The following is a 17,582-nucleotide window of genomic DNA, read 5'->3' on the forward strand; positions in this document are numbered from 1 at the left end:
GTTTCATTCATCTTTTTTCCTGCAATATCTGATCTTTTTTTCCCACCCAGTATATTTTTTTATACCAGACATTTTCAGCTCTAGTAGCTCAAATTATGTTTTTTCTTTGGTTTTTAATTTTTTTGAAGTAAAATATACTAACATAAAGTTTACCATTTTAACTATTTTTAAGTGTCGCATTCAGTAGCATTAAATACATTTATAGTGTGTTGTAATTATCACAGCTATCTTCTGAATTTTTCATCAACCTAAAAAGAAACTCAATACTCATTAAACAAGTCCTCACTCTCCCCCTCCGCAGCCCCTATTAATCTCTATTCTACTGTCTCTATAAATTTGCCTGTTCTAGGTATGTCCCATAAGTGGAAGCATACGATGTTTGTCCTGTGTCTGGCTTATTTCACTTAGCATTATATTTTCAAAGTTCATCCATATGTTAGCATGTATCAGTAATTCTTTGTTTTTTGTTTGTTTTTGGAGAGCCTTGCTGTGTTGCCCTGGCTAGAGTGCAGTGGCATCATCGTAGCTCACTGCAACCTCAAACTCCTGGGCTCAAGCAATCTTGCGTCAGCCTCCTGAGTAGCTGGAACTGCAGGCATGCAACATGACATCTAGCTAATTTTTCCATTTTTTGTAGAGATGGCGTCTCACCCTTGCTTAGGCTGGTCTTGAACTCTTGAGCTCAAGCAATCCTCCTGCCTTATCCTCCCAGAGTGGTCGGATTATAGGCATGAGCCACTCTGCCCCACCAGTAATTTGTTGTTTTAATGCCTAAATAATATTTCATTGTATGGATAAACCATACTTTGTCCATCCATATGTTGATGAGCACTTGTGTTGTTTCCATAAAAATCTGACTACTGTGAATAATGCTGCTGTAAAATTGGTGTTTATATGCCCATGTGAGTCCCTGCTTTGCTTAACATTCTTTTGGATATACACCTAGGAGTGGAATTGCTGGGTCACAGGATAATTCTATGCTCAACTTTTTCAGGAATAGCCATCCTGTTTTTCACAGTAGTATATTCTTCCTAGCAACACACAAGGATTTAGATTTCTCTGATCCTCACCAACACTGGTTATCTTCTGTTTTCTTTTTCTTTTTTTACACAGGGTCTTACTCTGTCAACCAGTGACATAATCATTGCTTACTATAAACTCAAACTCCTGTGCTCAAGCAATGCTCCCACCTTGGGGGTGTGCATTACCATACCCAGCGAATTTTTTTCTTTTTATAAAAAGGGTCTCATTTTGTTGCACAGGCTGGTCCGTAACTCCTGGCCTCAAGCAATTTTCCCACCTCAGCCTCCCAAAGTGTTGGGATTATAGGCATGAGCCATAGGGACCAGCTTTTTTTTTTTTTCCTTAAATAATAATCACTCTAGTGGGTGTGAACTGGTATCTCACTGTGGTTTTGATTTGTATTTCCCTAATGACCAATAGTGAGCATCATTTCATGTGCTTATTTGCCATTTATATACTTTATATAACTGTGTTTTCAAGTCCTTTGCTCATTTTTCAATTGGGTCTTTTTGGTTTGTTTTGTTGTTGATTTGTAGGAGGTTTTTTTTTTTTGTTTTTTTTTTTGAGACAGGATCTTGCTGTATCTCCTGGGCTAGAATACAGTGGTGTCACCATGGCTCACTGCAACCTCAAACTCCTGAGCTCAAGCAAGCTTTCTGTAGCTGGGACTACAGGTGTGTGCCACTTACACGTGGCTAATTTTTGTATTTTTTGTAGAGACGGGGTCTCTTGCTCAGGCTGCTCTCAAACTTCTGGCCTCAAGCAATCCTCCCTCTTCCCAAAAGTGCTAGGATTATAGGCGTGAGCCACCATGCCCAGCCTGTAGGAATTCCTTATACGTTCTGGATATAAATCCCATGTGAAATATGTGATTTGCAAATATGTTCTTTCATTCTATATGTTGTCTTTTCATTCACTTGAGAGTGTCCTTTGGTGCAGAAAAGTTTTAAATTTTTTGTAGCTCATTTTATCTATTTTTCTTTTTTCTTTCTTTTTTTTTTTTTTTTGAGACAGAGTCTCACTCTGTTGCCCAGACTAGAGTGAGTGCCGTGGCGTCAGCCTAGCTCACAGCAACCTCAAACTCCTGAGCTCAAGCGATCCTCCTGTCTCAGCCTCCTGAGTAGCTGGAACTACAGGCATGCACCACCATGCCCAGCTAATTTTTTCTATATATATTTTTAGCTGTCCATATAATTTCTTTCTATTTTTAGTAGAGATGAGGTCTCGCTCTTGCTCAGGCTGGTCTCGAACTCCTGAGCTCAAACGATCCGCCCACCTCGGCCTCCCAGAGTGCTAGGATTACAGGTGTGAGCCACCGCGCCCGGCCTATCTATTTTTCTTTGGTTGCCTGTATTTTAGATGTCATATCCAAGAAATCATTAGCAAACCTAATGTCATGAAATTTCCCCCTATGTTTTTTAATAAGTCTTTTATAGTTTTTGTTTTTTCGTTTTTTTTTTTTTTTAAAGACAGAGTGTCGCTCTGTTGCCCAGGCTAGAGTGAGTGCCGTGGTGTCAGCTTAGCTCACGGCAACCTTAAACTCCTGGGCTCAAACAATCCTACTGCCTCAGCCTCCCAAGTAGCTGGGACTACAGGCATGCGCCACCATTCTCGGCTAATTTTTTCTATGTACATATATTTTTGTAGTCCAGCTAATTTCATTCTATTTTTTCAGTAGAGATGGGGTCTTGCTGTTGCTCAGGCTGGTCTCGAACTCCTGAGCTCAAACAATCCACCCGCCTTGGCCTCCCAGAGTGCTAGGATTACGAGTGTGAGCCACCGCACCTGGCCTATAGTTTTAGTTTTTAAGTTTAGGCCTTTGATCCAATATAAGTTAAATTTTGTATATGATGTAAGGTAAGGGTACGATCTCATTCTTTTGAATCTAGATATCCAGTTTTCCCAACAACATAGTTGAAAGACTGCCCTTTCTCCATTGAATGATCACAGCACTATTGTCAAAAATTATTTGACCATACATGTGAGCACTTCTTTCCAGGCTTTCTATTCTATTCCATTGGGCTATATGGCCACTGTTCTTATGACAGTACCATGTGTTTTTTATTACCATAGTTTTATAGTATTAAGATCAGGCAGTATGAGTCTTCCAACTTTGTTCTTTTTCAAAATTGTTTTGATATTAGAGTAGATTTCACATGAATTTTAGGATCGTTTTTCTATTCCTGTAAAAAAAAAAAAGACCATTAGTATATTGATAGAGATTGCACTGTCTGTGCAGATTGATTTGGGTGGTTATTGTCTCTTAACAATAGTTAAGTCTTGGCAATTCATGAACATGGGATGTCTTGCCATTTATTTACATGTTCATTAGTTTGTTTCAGCAATATTTTGTAGTTTTCAGTGTATAAGCTGTAGGCCTCTTGGTTAAATTTATTACTATGTTTTATACTTTCATCTGATGCTTTTGTAAATTGTTTCATTAATTTGCTTTTCAGATTGTCTGTTGTTAGTATATAAAAATGCAACTGATTTTTGTGTGTTGATTTTGTATCCAGCAACATTGCTGAATCCATTTATTACTTCTAGGGTTTTCTTTTTCCTGTGTGGTGTCTTTAGGGTTTTCTACATTTAATAACATACAATCTATAAAAGAGATAATTTTTCTTCTTTCTTTCCAATTTTGGTGCCTTTTATTTCTTTTTCTTGCCTAATTTGTCTGCACCTCTGTAATCAGAAGCAGCAATTAGTATGCAGACCACAGACCCATAATATATAGAGTATAGGGTCCTTTTTGCTAACTTTGCCTCCCACAAGCTGCATGTAGGCTCTTGCTGGTACTGATGCACACCTGCCTGCCATGGAGCTGGGAGTGAAGGATGGGTAGCTGCTACTGTGCTAATAGTTGAATTTGACTGAAATTAACCACAATTTACCATCTAATCCTTTCCCTGGAAATTGCAAGGTTTCAGTAGACTCCAGAGTTCCAAAATAACTACATCAGACAGACTCTGCCAGTGCAGTTATTGTCTAGGCAGGGAGACAGATTTCTCATGCTTCCTACTCTGCCATCTTGCCTGAATCCTCTGCTATGACATTTTATGCTAATACATTACTTTGGTCTCATCCCACATATCACCTCCTCAGCAAGTCCCCTTCTTTTCACCTCAGTTATTCCTGTTTATTTCCAAGTGTAGATTTTTTCAGTGACCTTTTCAGAATCAGGGAAATCCAATCAAAGTTTACTAACTTTATTGCTTTCTTAACAACCTATGAAAAGTCAAATCATACAAATGAAACCAAATTGTTGTTGCTTTTACTTTTATCCAGTGTTATACCCTATATTTTAAAAAAAGTCCTCCAGAAAACTGCTCTGAGCCCTTTTCCAGAAAACGGAAGTCAGTGTAGCTCCCTCCTGTGGTGAGGATGGCATTAACATCCACACACCCTCTCTGGGTTGTGAATGTCTGAGCTGTGCAGAGACCTCCAGTATTTACAGCAGGTGACGGGTCAGTTTAGAATTCTACTTGTGTGCCCTCAACGAGCAGGTGGTGACATAAAGAGAACAGAAGCAAATAAAATGGACGTGGTCCTCAAGATATCACAGTCTATCCAGGAAGATGGCTTCAAATGATTAAATGGAGGGACATGAGAGAGCCATGGGTGGATTCGTCCTGGGACCCTTTAGATTGCTTTACACAATGCTTAGGCATGATTGGGTGGGGCAGTGGTGGTGAGGTGGGGTTGAGAGATACTCAGATAGGTCAATAGGAGATGTACATCCCCAGGCACAGAGTGCCTGGTGACGACTGTCTAAGGATAAAATTACAACAAATTTAAAGATCTCAATTGGCTTTATTTGCCAATTTATTTTCTCAAAGGAATAATTATTTGCCAGTCTTTTAATCTATATAAATTATTTGGAAATTTCTTCATGTACTTTATGCAATACAAAGGAGGAAAGCAGGGGCTCTGCTGGTGTTATTCAAACACTGAGATTGCGGGTATTTTTCCCATTTAACTGATCAGTGTTGGTGAGAAGCAGGTGAATACCTTGCAGTGGGCAGCAGAGCCTGAGGCCAGTGGCTCCACACTGAGTCCAGTCTAGAGCCTGCAAAGGGAGGGCATGGGGCTCTCCTCGGGAGTCCCAGGCAGCCTTTCCTTTTCGCAGGGACCTCCAGCTGCTCAGGACAGACATAGCAGAAGTGTGGACTTTGAGACACTGCAGAGCACTGGACAGCAGGGGACCCACGTGCAGATGCGGTTGTGGGGGGAATTCTGTGCTTTCTGAGGTTGTACTCTGGTGTTTGGGGCCATATTCTGTACAGTGTCTAGGTTTGGGCGTGCATAGGGTCACTACAGTCAGACTAATTTGCATAAATTAAGACAGTCTGAAAGTCAGGCTCGGAGAAAAAAACGTTTGACTTGTTTCCTTCAGAAACGGTTTATGAATTTGACAGTTTATTTAGGTCAAAACCTTAAACTGATTCTAGGTGGGAGGTCTCGAAGGAGGGAGCGTTTCCTCACTGTGCAGAGGGACAGGTGGGTACGTTGAGCTCCCAGTGTTAAATCTTTAGGTTTCCCGGCCTCATCACGAGGGACTGATCTATTCTGGGGCTCCATTTCAGCAGTCAGAGTCTGGCTGCCAAGCTTGGAATGTGTTTAAGCTTGTGAATGGGGGTTTCTTTGTGAATTGTAGGTGAAGCAGTTTGCTTATCTTAGTTCAAATGTTTGCTGTTCTTCCTTTTGATTTCTTTATAGAATATGGCTGCTATATAACTCTCCATGCACTTAATGATTTCTGTTCCCTTCTTGGCGTGTTTTTATTTCTTGGCTGAAAAATGAATAGACTGAACGGTAAGGTGTGAGAAAGCCTTGGTAAGGCCGCCAACATCCTGTCCCAAATTCCTGAGCCCTTGAAGACATGGAGCCCTCCCTCCTGTTCCATTGTGGCCTGATGTAGCTAGCCTGGGCGCCCTTCCGGCTCTAAGGCAAAGGGATTGTTCCATGGAACACCTAATGTGGAATTCTTTACACACACCTGTAACCCCCTGTCCAGGAGGAAGAAACAGGAAGGGCCCACTGAGTATTGGAACACGCCAGTGCCAGCTATGGAAAACCAGGAGAAAAGTACTGCTTTAAATTCAAATGTCCCCAGTTGGGGTCAGGACCAAGTGCCAGGAGGAAGCCTGGCCTCAGAGGGGCTGCGGCTGAAAGCTGTCAGTCTAGTTCCATACAGGCACCTTTTCCATCAATCCTCCTGTCCTTCCGGGCCTCGGGGGCGGTGCCTAGGGCACTGTCCAATCGGAGCGATGGGGCGGGCGCTCAAACGCCCAATGAGGTGCGTCCCTGGGAAGAGCGGGTGAAGCTCCACGATCTGCGGCCTTTGACTCTCCCGCGCGCTGCGGTCAGCTTCCCGTCTCTGCTGCTCTGACGGGCGACGTGGCTCCACCTCGGCTTCTGGCTGCGGAAGCCGCAGGGAGAACACCGGGTCACCCCGGAGGCCGAGAAATGGTAAGTGTGCGGGACTAGTTTTCCGAGACGCGGGAGGAGGGCTGGTTGGAACGGGCTGTGGCGGGACCCCGGGCTCCCCGCGGTCCGCTCCCGCGTTGCCGCTGGCGCAGCTTGGCCTTCGGTCCCTCCGGCCCGCGGGGTGGGGCTGGGCGGGTAGCCGGGCCCCGGCGTCCTGTCTGGTCCCTGCGCGGCGACCTCGGCTCCGAAGCCCTCTCTGGGCAGCCCCGTGGCCGCAGCCCCGCGTGTCCCCAGATTGTGCGGTGACGGCGGGAGGGTCATCGGGGGAGGGTCCCAACTCGGTGTGTGGGGGTCGTGCGTGGACGGGACTGCACTCTGTAGGGGACCCCAGTCCCCACCTGTACCCATTTTCCCCTGATTTTTCCACATCATTGTTATAGCCTAAGATGCGAGAAATGACCACCTAAAGACCGAATTGAGCCAAATTAGGAGTCTTTATTAGCTGGCCAGCGACCACCCCCTGTCCTGGGAAAGTCCAGAGACAGAGAATGGCCCCGAGCTTAAAGTGAGCAGGGGTTATATACCTTCACCACTAACAATACTAACAATACACATATGGCTAAAAAAAACATGTTGATTACAATAATTCATAAGCAAGCAAACTTACAGAAGCAGATAGCATCCATTAAATCAAGGAACATTTCCTTATGGAACATCCAAGAAACATTTTCCTAAGGAACTGCCAAGTGTAGTACAATGTAACTATACACCTAATGATTTTAAACAATCACTTACAAATTAATCACTGTATAAAATTTTTTTTAACTTTACACAACAGTGAGTTCGTACACAAGATGGCTGCACTAGCCTGCATACAAGATGGCCTCACTGTGGCTCACAGAGCTATACTGATTACTGTGCCTCATCACAATCATGGCAAGAAAGGTCTCAAATCCATGACCCTGCGTCCCCCAGCCTAGCTCTTCCTAGGGCTGAGCATAAATCTCTACATTTCCAGAACCCTCCCGCATTCCCAAATGCCAGCTTCCTCTCTCCAGTTCACACCGTCTCCTCTATCAATTGTTTGTCCTCCGTGTGCATTTCAGCCAGCGCCGTATTTTAATTATTTTCCCGCTGGGTGTGTGGGATTCGTGCAGTGGGAGAGGCTGTGGTGTGTGGGGGTTCCTCGTCCCTTCTTTCTCATGTAAAAATTAAACTGATGTACCGTTAAAATTTTAAAGAGTGATTTTGTTCTTCCACAAACATCGATTCTTGGATGGGGAATAACCCAGCCATGGTTTGTGGTTTGGGGGCCCATGAGTAGGGCTTGAAGGAAAGATTTTTAGATTTATTTATTCTGAGACAGGATCTCCATCTGTCGCCCAGGCTGGAGTGCAGTGGCGTCATCATAGCTCACTGCAGCCTCCATCTGCCAGGCTCAAACAATCCTCCTGCCTCAGCCTCCCGAGTAGCTGGGACTACACGTGTGCGCCACCACCCCAGCTAATTTTTTTTGTAGAGGCGGAGTCTCATCATGTTGCTTAGGCTGGTCTCCAACTCCTTGCCTCAAGTGATCCTCCGCCTCAGCTTCCCAAAGTTCTTGCATTACAGGCGTAAGCCACAGTGCCCACTGGAAAGGCTTTTTTATAAGGTGCATGAGGACACAAACCAAGTTAAATACTTGGTTAGTTACTTACTATTGCGAACTAATTTGGTCTGTGGACTGCAAGGCTAAAATAACAGCCATTATAAACTTAAAGAAATTTAAAGTTAATTGTATTCCCAGTCAAATGTGAGGACTATAGCCCAGGGACATAGACGCAGCGCTAACCAAGAATGAGTCCCAAAGTGGGCTACATGAGCCAGGCACCCTATTTATACGTCTTGTTACATAGAAAAATGGGAGGAGAGAGAAGGGGGCAGTGAAGCAAAGGTGACAGGCATTCTTGTAACTCTGGTGCTTAGTGACGTTATGCATAAGATAAAGCAAATACCTGTATGGTTAACATACATGGGGTAAATGGTTAATGAGTACGGGGTTGTCTTAGGGTTTGGAGAGGGATGATTGATTTTAAAACTGGTTTTGTGCTTCATCTGATAGGCGAGGTTGAAATCAGTACATGTCAGTGAAATATATCTGACAAACACCAGCCTTCTTGCAGGCTGTGAGTTCAGCTTTAGTGGTTTTTGTTAGGGAGGGTGAGAGAGAATGAGACGAAGCCTCATGTGTAACAAAATGCTATTTATTTTGAGCATCTGGGTGCAGATGGGTGGGAGCTGAAAAAGCGTCCACGAGAGAAAAGGGGAGAGCCTTGGGTTTTATAGAGGGTTTCTCTCGGGGGAGGGGAGACTAAGTAAGTGGAGCAGAATAGATGCTTGTAATAAATTCTTTTTCAAACAACCAGCTCCTAGGACCCCTGTCCCAGTCACATCCATCCCTTAGCTCCCAGTAGTCCTCATCAGGAGAGGGAGGGAGGGATGCACTTCAGTCTCTATCAGGGAGGGAAGGAATGCTGGCGGCAGCTAGCTGTCTGTTAGATTTACAACGTCTGGGGATTCTCAAGACGCTTGTGGCTATTGTATACTTTTTGGGCTCCCACCTGGAATAAACCTAACAGTTTTTTGTTTTGTTTTATTTTGTTTTTGAGACATAGTCTCGCTCTGTTGCCCAGGCTGGAGTGTAGTGACGTCATCATAGCTCACTGCAGCCTCCTGCCTCAGCTTCCCCGGTAGCTGGGACTACAGGCGTTTGCCACAACACCCGGCTATTTTTTTCTAGTTTTTGTAGACACAGGGTTTTGCTCTTGCTTGAGCTTGTCTCGAACTCCTGACCTCAAGTGATCCTCCCACCTTGGCCTCCCAGGTGCTAGGATTACAGGCATGAGCCACCGCCTCAGCCTAGCTTTAGTTCTTAAGCCCAGTGTCTATTATCTATATATCCAGCCTGCAGCCATCTTAGGCCTCATTGTCTCAATAATTGGCTCTTTGTGTGGTGAGGGACAGGACCCCAGCTGGACCCCTTTGGCAACACTCAAATTAGTGAAGGTAGAAAAACCATCCCGATGCGGTGGTGCCAGAACCTAAAACATGCACTATGGGCAGACAGCAGCGCATAATCCTGTATCTCTGGGGAGTGTGGTCAAATACTTCAGTGAGCAGGATGGCGGTGGGAAGGTGTCCCAGGTGACTGGATGACATGATTTGATACTCGAGTCAGATGTGTCTGTGTTCCAGTTAGCACCAACCCTCCCTGGGTTTGTCACCTTGAGAAGATTTATTTACTCAAGGCTGTTTTTTATTAAATATAAAGTGTATTTTATCAATAGAGCTTGAAAGATGAAATATTTCCAAAGAGGCAAAGAAGATTATTTGTAAAATTAAGTATCTAGTTTTAGATTCCATTTGTTAAAAATTCTTATTTACCTTTTTTCTTCCCCTGAGCATGTATAGCAAGTTTCTCAGGATTTTCTTTTTTTTTTCTTTTGGGTTATTTCAAATGGAATTCCATGGCTTAGTCTCAAAAATACTACCAGGGAATATCTCTCTTTCATTATGGCTGCAGAAAATGAATACATTTCCACAAAGTGTGGTGGATAAATTGGTGAATTACAAAGATTCACTAAAACATCAATTACTTTGCAGTGTGGGGAATTTGTGACAGTGGATAACTCTGTTTTCTGGACTTGGTAGAATAATGCTAAATCCTAAGTGATTTATTATCATAGAAATAATAATTAAATGACATCTCAAAGTGGTACTTGTCTGTTTTCATGAGCCTACTACTCGCATTCATGGGAGCTCCCTTGTGATCTCAGCTAATCCTAATTACCTCCCAGGGATGCCACCTCCTAATACCATCACATTGAGGGTTAGGATTTCAACGTATGAATTTTGGAGGGTGCATAAACATTCAGGCTGTAACACTTTAACAGTGTTCTGTACATCTTGGCTATTTTTAGACATTTGTCTTCTATTTCAGTTTTTCAAGGTAGTTTTTCTGAAATTCACCAAACCCCCGCCCCCGCCAAAAAACCTGGTTGTGAATTTCATGGATTTTAATAAAACACTAGATCTGTTTGACAGAGAGTACATCATGGCAATGTTCAGTCTTTATCATTCATTAGACATACTTTAGAACTTCACAGAAATTAATTTTAATAGGCTGTGTTATCTCCTAAAAAGTTACATTCAATGGCTCGTTGCTAGCAATTCAGAATGCACTGAGATTTGCATTCGGGAAAGTTACAACAAATATTACATAGGCAGAACATACAGAAAACAACTGCAGTCAATGAAACACTGTAAAGGGAACATCCTCATAATGATAACCAGGTGAAGACTTGGAGGAAGGCTTCACACGACACCCCCACTTGAAATGATTCCTAAAGGCCAAATCATGCCATTTCTCTCCAGATTGAGCCAGTGTTGTGAATAATCTCCTTGCTTTTCTTAATAGTTTTATAACATATGTATGTGTCCCTATGTCAGCACACTTTATTTTATGTTTTTAATCAAAATATTATTCTTTATGTAATAATTGGTTCCCCCCCACAGCTATGAATCTTCTATACAATGATATTAATAGTTTATTTGCTTTTTTTATTTAATAGACATTTTTCAGAGCAGTTTTAGGTTTTCAGAAAAATTGACCAGATAGTATAGAGTTCCCATATACATCTTATCCCCAGCTTATAGTTTCCACTGTTTTTAACATTTGTGTAGTATATTTGTTAACACTGATGAACCAATATATTCCACTATATAATAGTGAGGATTGATGAAGCAAAATATTATTAAGTCCATACTTTACATTAGGGATCACTCTTTGTGTTGTACAGTTACATGGGTTTTGATAAATGCATGTGCCATGTGTCCACCATTCCTAAAATGGATGTATGTTTTGTCTTAGACTGTCTCTTTTTATTCTCTTAAGAGTGTCTTTTGCAAAACAGAAAATCCTGGATTCAAGCTATCCTCTTGCCTCAGGATTTCAAATCCTGTGTTGAAGAAAGTGGTTAAAGCAGGTATCCTGTTTTGTTCCTGATCTTACCAGAAAAGCTTTTTGTATTTTACCATACAATTGTTTCTGTGAGTTTTGTACATATGGCCTGTATTATACTGAGGTAGTTTCCTTCTGGTCCTAGTTCTGTGTTTTTGTCACAAATCAGTCTTGTATTTTGTCAAATGCTTTTTCTATGTCAATTGAGATGGTTGTGGTGTTTCAGTCATTTTGATAATGTGGTATATTACACTAATGTTCATATGTTGAACCATCCTTGCATTTTGGGGATAAATCCCACCTGGTCATGGTGTATAATCTTTTTAATATGCAAATCTTTATAATAACAGCAAAATGCAGTTTTATTTGAGGAGTTTTGCATCAATATTCATAAAGGACATCTATCTGTCTGCAGTTTTCTTTCTTGTGGTGTGTGTGTCTTTAGTGTCAAGGTAATTTTAACCTCATAGAATGAGTTTGGAAGTGTTCCCTCCTCTTCAGTTTTATGGAAGAGTTTGAGGGAGATTGGTATTAATACTTCTTAAATTGTTTGGTAGATGGCCGGGCGCAGTGGCTCATGCCCATAATCCTAGCACTCTGGGAGGCTGAGGCAGGAGGATCATTTGAGCTCAGGAGTTCGAGACCAACCGGAGCAAGAGCAAGACCCCATCTCTACTAAAAAAAATAGAAAGAAATTAGTGGGACAACTAAAAATATATATAAAAAATTAGCCAGGCATGGTGGCACATGCCTGTAGTCCCAGCTACTCAGAAGGCTGAGGCAGAAGGATTGCTTGAGCCCAGGAGTTTGAGGTTGCTGTGAGCTAGGCTGATGCCACAGCACTCACTCTAGCCCAGGCAACAGAGTGAGACTCTGTCTCAAAAAAAAAAAAAAAAAAAAAAGTTTGGTAGATTTCAGCAGTGAAACTATTTGGTCCTGGGTTTTTATTTATTGGAGGGTTTTTGATTATTATACTTATCTCCTAGAACTGTAGGTCTATTCAATTTTTTGGCTTCTTCATGACTCAGTCTCGGTACTTTGTGTTTCTAAACATTCATCACTTAATGAAAGTTTTCCAATTTGTTGGCATCTTTGACTTCTTAGAATAGGTCTGAGGCATACAGTTATGTTCTGCTATTATTATGATATATATAGATTCTGCTACTGATGTGATTAGGAGTAGGGCTAGGGGAAGCATTCCATTGACCTATGATTTGACCTCATTTTTAGGGAGCGTGTGTCCCTGAGTTGTGACTTGTGTAAGCACCTCTCATCCTCACTCCTCCCTAGTTGAGGCAGAAAGGTTAGAGGGGGTATATCCTTCATCCCAGGAGTTTTGACTCTAATAAAATCTGTTAGACTTTTGATAGTTTCTTTTGAAGGTGGGACTTCTTAAGAAGAAGAGAATTGTCTGGGCATATTTGAAAATAGCTACTTTTCCCTGTTGTTAAGGAAGCAATTTTTCTGTAATCTTCACTGTGGAAACCTGGCAGTGTTTCTGGAGGTAAAATTCACAAATGTATGGGGACTTCTAAGACTGTGCACCCTGGAGATTTTAAATCCCAAAATGCAGCAACTCACCAATTACAGTTTAGGTGTTTCTCTACTTGTACTGCTGCCCTCAGAGGTTTCTTATGATTTTTTGGTCTGGTAAGTTATGATTCTCTTGATGTGCTACTCTCTCTCCCTCTCCAGTTTGGGACAGTTTTTCTTCCCAGCCTAATCTGTGAATTAAAACTCAGATTTCCATGTTATGGAATATGCTGGTATCTGAGGTGTGGGCCACCCAATTTCCTAATCCATTCCACTTACAGGATTTAGATTGTTTTGATTTTGTTTTGTTCTTACGGAAAATGCCGCTCAAATCATACTAAGTTTGTAAGTGCCTATGCAAAATAAATTCTCCACACATTAGAGAAAGCTTGCTGGGTTGTAGATTTTGAGCAACTTCAGGGTTACCAGAAATTCCCAATGGAATGTGTGAATTGACCCTCCCACCATCCTCACATGTGTGTTCAGTTATCGCCATGACTGGCAGCATTGGAATTACCTAATTATTAATTTTTGTCTATCTAGTTTGAATGAAACAGGATCACCTTGTGATTTTATATTGGATTTTGCTAATCAACCTTGAGGTTCACCAATTTTCATGTATGGTCTTTCAGCTATTTTCTGACTTTTTAGTTCATTTGTTTATTGGCTTCATGGTTTCTTTATATAGCCTGGATATTCATGTGCAGGTTCAGTGTGGACATAAGTTTTCATCTTATCAGATTAAATACCGAGGAGTCTTACTGCTAGATCGTATTGTAAGAGAATGTTTGTTCTGTAACATTACCAACTGTCTTCCAAATGGGCTGTACCGATTTGAATTCCCAATTTGAATTTGAAACAGTGTTTCTTTGCTCAACATCCTTGGAAGAATTTGGTGTCCTCAGTGTTTTGGAGTTTAGCCGTTCCAATAGGTATGTAGTGATATTCATTCACCAAAATGTTGTAGAAATGATAAAGGTAAATGTGTTCTGAAGAACAACATGAGACCTTGCCTAACAAACCTCAAAGATTTTATGCTACAGAAATTCAGACAGTCTAGCATTAGCAGAGAAATTTAAAAATAGACAAATAGGAAAGAAACCTGATGTATATGGAAATTTGATTAAGCAGGCATGGTAGAGTGGTGGCAGAAATGAGGTACACATTATTATGTGGGCAGTGACAAGTTATCTAAATGAGAAAAACACACCGTATTCCCATCTATGCCAAGGAAATAATTACATAAAAATACACAATATGCCTTTTAGTCTCCCCAGGGAGTATCTCAACATCATGGCAGGCCTTTGCACGTAATCATTACAGGCAACCTAATAACGGTATGCAGCTTGTTTTGGGAACTCAGGAATGGGCATATTGTTGAGAAACTCAAAGGATACAGAGTATAAACACCCATCACAGAAGTTTCCATCTGGAGTTGAACCCCTGTACTCTAGAAGATTCAAGGCCCTACTACTTAGGTAAAACTTCTGGGCATCATCTTAATGGTCAGCCTAGGGACGATTCATGTCTTATCTTTATCATACTGGCATCAACTACATTAATTAAAGCAAGCCCAACATTTATTGAGCCTATTTGGATTCCTGAGGCAAAATATGCATCATGTATAAATTTTACTTACCCTTTGTCCAAGCTCCTGAGCCTCCACTTCCCCCAGCAACTGATGTGCACCTGGTGAAGGGGACTGAAGTCTTCAGTCTTGATGGTAGGACTGCTGCTGGACTGATGGGGGGAGGTCTGGGGGCAGATGAGAACTCAGTGGAAGTGACAGCTACCAAGGAGAGCACGATAGAAGGAAGATATGGCTGCTGGGTGAGGAGACGCACACATCTGCTGTCCTCAATGAGCTCACAATGGAAAAGCAAAGTGACAAAGGGGTCACCTTATGAGGGATGGCTTTCTGGAAGTGATTACAGCAGCATAAGGGGCTGGAGCATCATAACTCCAGCCATTTCAGAACCTGACTCAACTCTTCAGGCTCCCATTTTGTGTTTTTTGTAGAAATGGTCTTTCTCTAATGTACATTTTCTAATTTCTATACTCAGGAAGTATGAAACCCCTTCCCTATTTGGATGAGCTGAAGTCTCTGGGGATTGGTTTGGGGGCCAGGACACAGCCCTCTGCCACGAGGGTTGGAGGTGAGAGCAATTCACTCTGTGAAGATGATGTGGGTCTATGGTGTGATACTGAGGTTTCCTGTAGTTCCAAACCCTAATACCTTACTATGTAATGTGCCTGCTGGTTCAAAATAGTCCAAAATAATAGACTTTTGCTCAGCCTTCTTTAGCATTCTAGTCGAAAAATAGTCAATGTTTGCTTTTACTTGGAAAATTCAACAGTACACTGGACTGTAATGCCACAAGAGTTCACTGAAGCCCCTTATGTTTCTGAGGTATTACATCAGACTTAATAGTGTGGTTTCCTTCTCAGTATGTAGGTGAACAGTTGCTATGCTCCACCACTAAAGAGTACTCTAATTGGCTCAATTTACCTTTTATAGCAACTTACACATAAAAGTCATAAGACTTTAAGGGAAAAAGTTTTCAAGAGAAACAGTGCACTGGACATGATTTGACTACTACTGCTAAAGGAATTTTCCTCTAAGAGAATACTACTTAAAGTTTTTTCCAGCCTACCACCAAAGACAATTATGAGGTTTCCTTGGGCTAGCAGGATGTAACTGACCTGGTCTGTGGTGAATTTGCTTATTACTCTGTTCTGCCTCCCTGCTAGCTTGGATCTTGCTATTTGGCCTGGCTCAATCCTGCCTTCCCCGGAAGGTCCTCATAAGACTTCCCATAATCAAAGGCCAAAATGATCAACCCTGAAATAGCACCAACCTTGAAACAGATGAAACTAAACTACCTTCCACTGAGGAAAGAGTCTAGTGGGGTTACTGGGGGTTCACCCTTGATGGTAGTGGGGTGTGCCAATTTTATCAAATTTGAAATGAATCTGTAAATTGGGAAAAATCTTGGCTTTTGTGGCCAACCAGACCTCCCAGGAGTTCAGACAGGTAGAAGCCACACTCCAAAAGGTTGATGAGAACATAATGTGTTCAACAAAAGCACTTAATGGGACATCACATAGCTTTAGATCTTGTCTTTGCCCATGTTGGGAGTTTGTCCATGGTGCTAAATGAAACCGAATGTTGTACTTAGCTTTCTCCTGATTTTGCTACTACAGAAAGCTGAATTTAAAAGGTGCCTGATACCACTGTGGCTTTAGACACTGGCACCAAGTACACCAAAGAAATTTGTCAAAGAAAAGGAACACATGATATGTCCACAGAAGCAGCTAACAGTTGGCTTCTGGGCAATCTAAATGGTGGATGGTAAGCTTGGCTTTTCCAGGGTTTTCTAATCTTTATGTTTCTTCTAGTGGGTCACCAGATTACTATGACTCGTGTTACCAGGCTAAAGACAAAATGGAGACCTCTTTAAATCACACCATTCTACAGTGAACCATGGTCCTTAATCGCCATCACGCCCTGAACAGAGACTATGACCACCTGGACTCAGATACTGTTGAACTGCCTACATTGCCTGCGCTTTGACTGCTTCGGTTCGGTGAGGCTCCCGTTAAAGAGTACATTTCCAACTCTTGGTATTGTCCTCCTGCTAGTCATCATAACAGTCTCCCTGGTGCCCCGTGTCCTCTCAAGAGTCTTAAATGTTTGTATGCAGCCAAACATCATGTGTCAAATAGTCTCACTTTGACTAGAACAGCAAAAACATCAAGAGTCATTCAACTGACCTAACATTATGACATGTGAATTCCATACCAAGACCAAACAAGTCCATTATGATGGAGACAGAGTGGTGTTGATGCCCAAGCTTTTGGCCACTCAAAATTGACAAGGCTGACCAAAAGGGGAGAATTGTTAAATAAACAGGAGACCATTGGCCTGATGCTGTCTCCAGACTTTTAGTTCCTGTGAAACAAACTGCAACCTAACATCGTATGTAAAAAAGCCCAAAACCTAATTTAGAAATGTTTTTATTGTAATGATAACTAGGTCTTGGCCAATCACAGGCAGCTTAAGGCAAACATGTACCTGTAACCAATCAAGCTATTTCTCTACTTTACTTCCATGTTTAGGCTATAAAAATTCACTGCCTATGTTGCTGAGTGGAGCTCTATAAACCTTTTTTGGTACTGAATGCTGCCTGATTCATGAATTACATTTTGTTCAAATAAACAAATTTAATTTGTCTAAAGTTTTTACATTTCTGAACTTGTTCTATGAGGCAAGAATGACTCTGACACCAAAGCCAGATCAAGACACCATAAGAAAACCTGCAGACAAATATTGCTTATGAATACTGATGTAAAAATCCTCAAATAAATTGCAAATCATATTCAGCAGCATATTAAAAAGTAAATTATACACCGAGACCAAGTGAGATTTATCTCTGGAATGCTACGGAAGTTCAACCTATGAAAACTCAGTCAGTATAATACACCACATTAGCAGAATGATGGGGTAAACCACCATCATCTCAGTTGACGGAGAGAAAGCATTTGACAAAATTCAGGACCCATTCATGATAAAAACCCACAACAAACTAGGAATAGA

The 17,582-nt window shown here is 41.7% G+C and overlaps 1 long non-coding RNA gene across 1 annotated transcript; it reads left to right on the forward strand.

The window, feature by feature from the left end:
* The first annotated feature begins 6,382 nt into the window (after positions 1-6,382).
* Positions 6,383-17,163, forward strand: LOC138400311 (uncharacterized). The gene is made up of 3 exons (XR_011236229.1): positions 6,383-6,495; positions 15,049-15,141; positions 16,385-17,163. It is a non-coding gene; the product is annotated as an uncharacterized lncRNA (long non-coding RNA).
* The last annotated feature ends 419 nt before the right edge of the window (positions 17,164-17,582 follow it).

This window comes from Eulemur rufifrons, chromosome 2, assembly GCF_041146395.1.
Source record: "Eulemur rufifrons isolate Redbay chromosome 2, OSU_ERuf_1, whole genome shotgun sequence".
Taxonomy (NCBI): domain Eukaryota; kingdom Metazoa; phylum Chordata; class Mammalia; order Primates; family Lemuridae; genus Eulemur; species Eulemur rufifrons.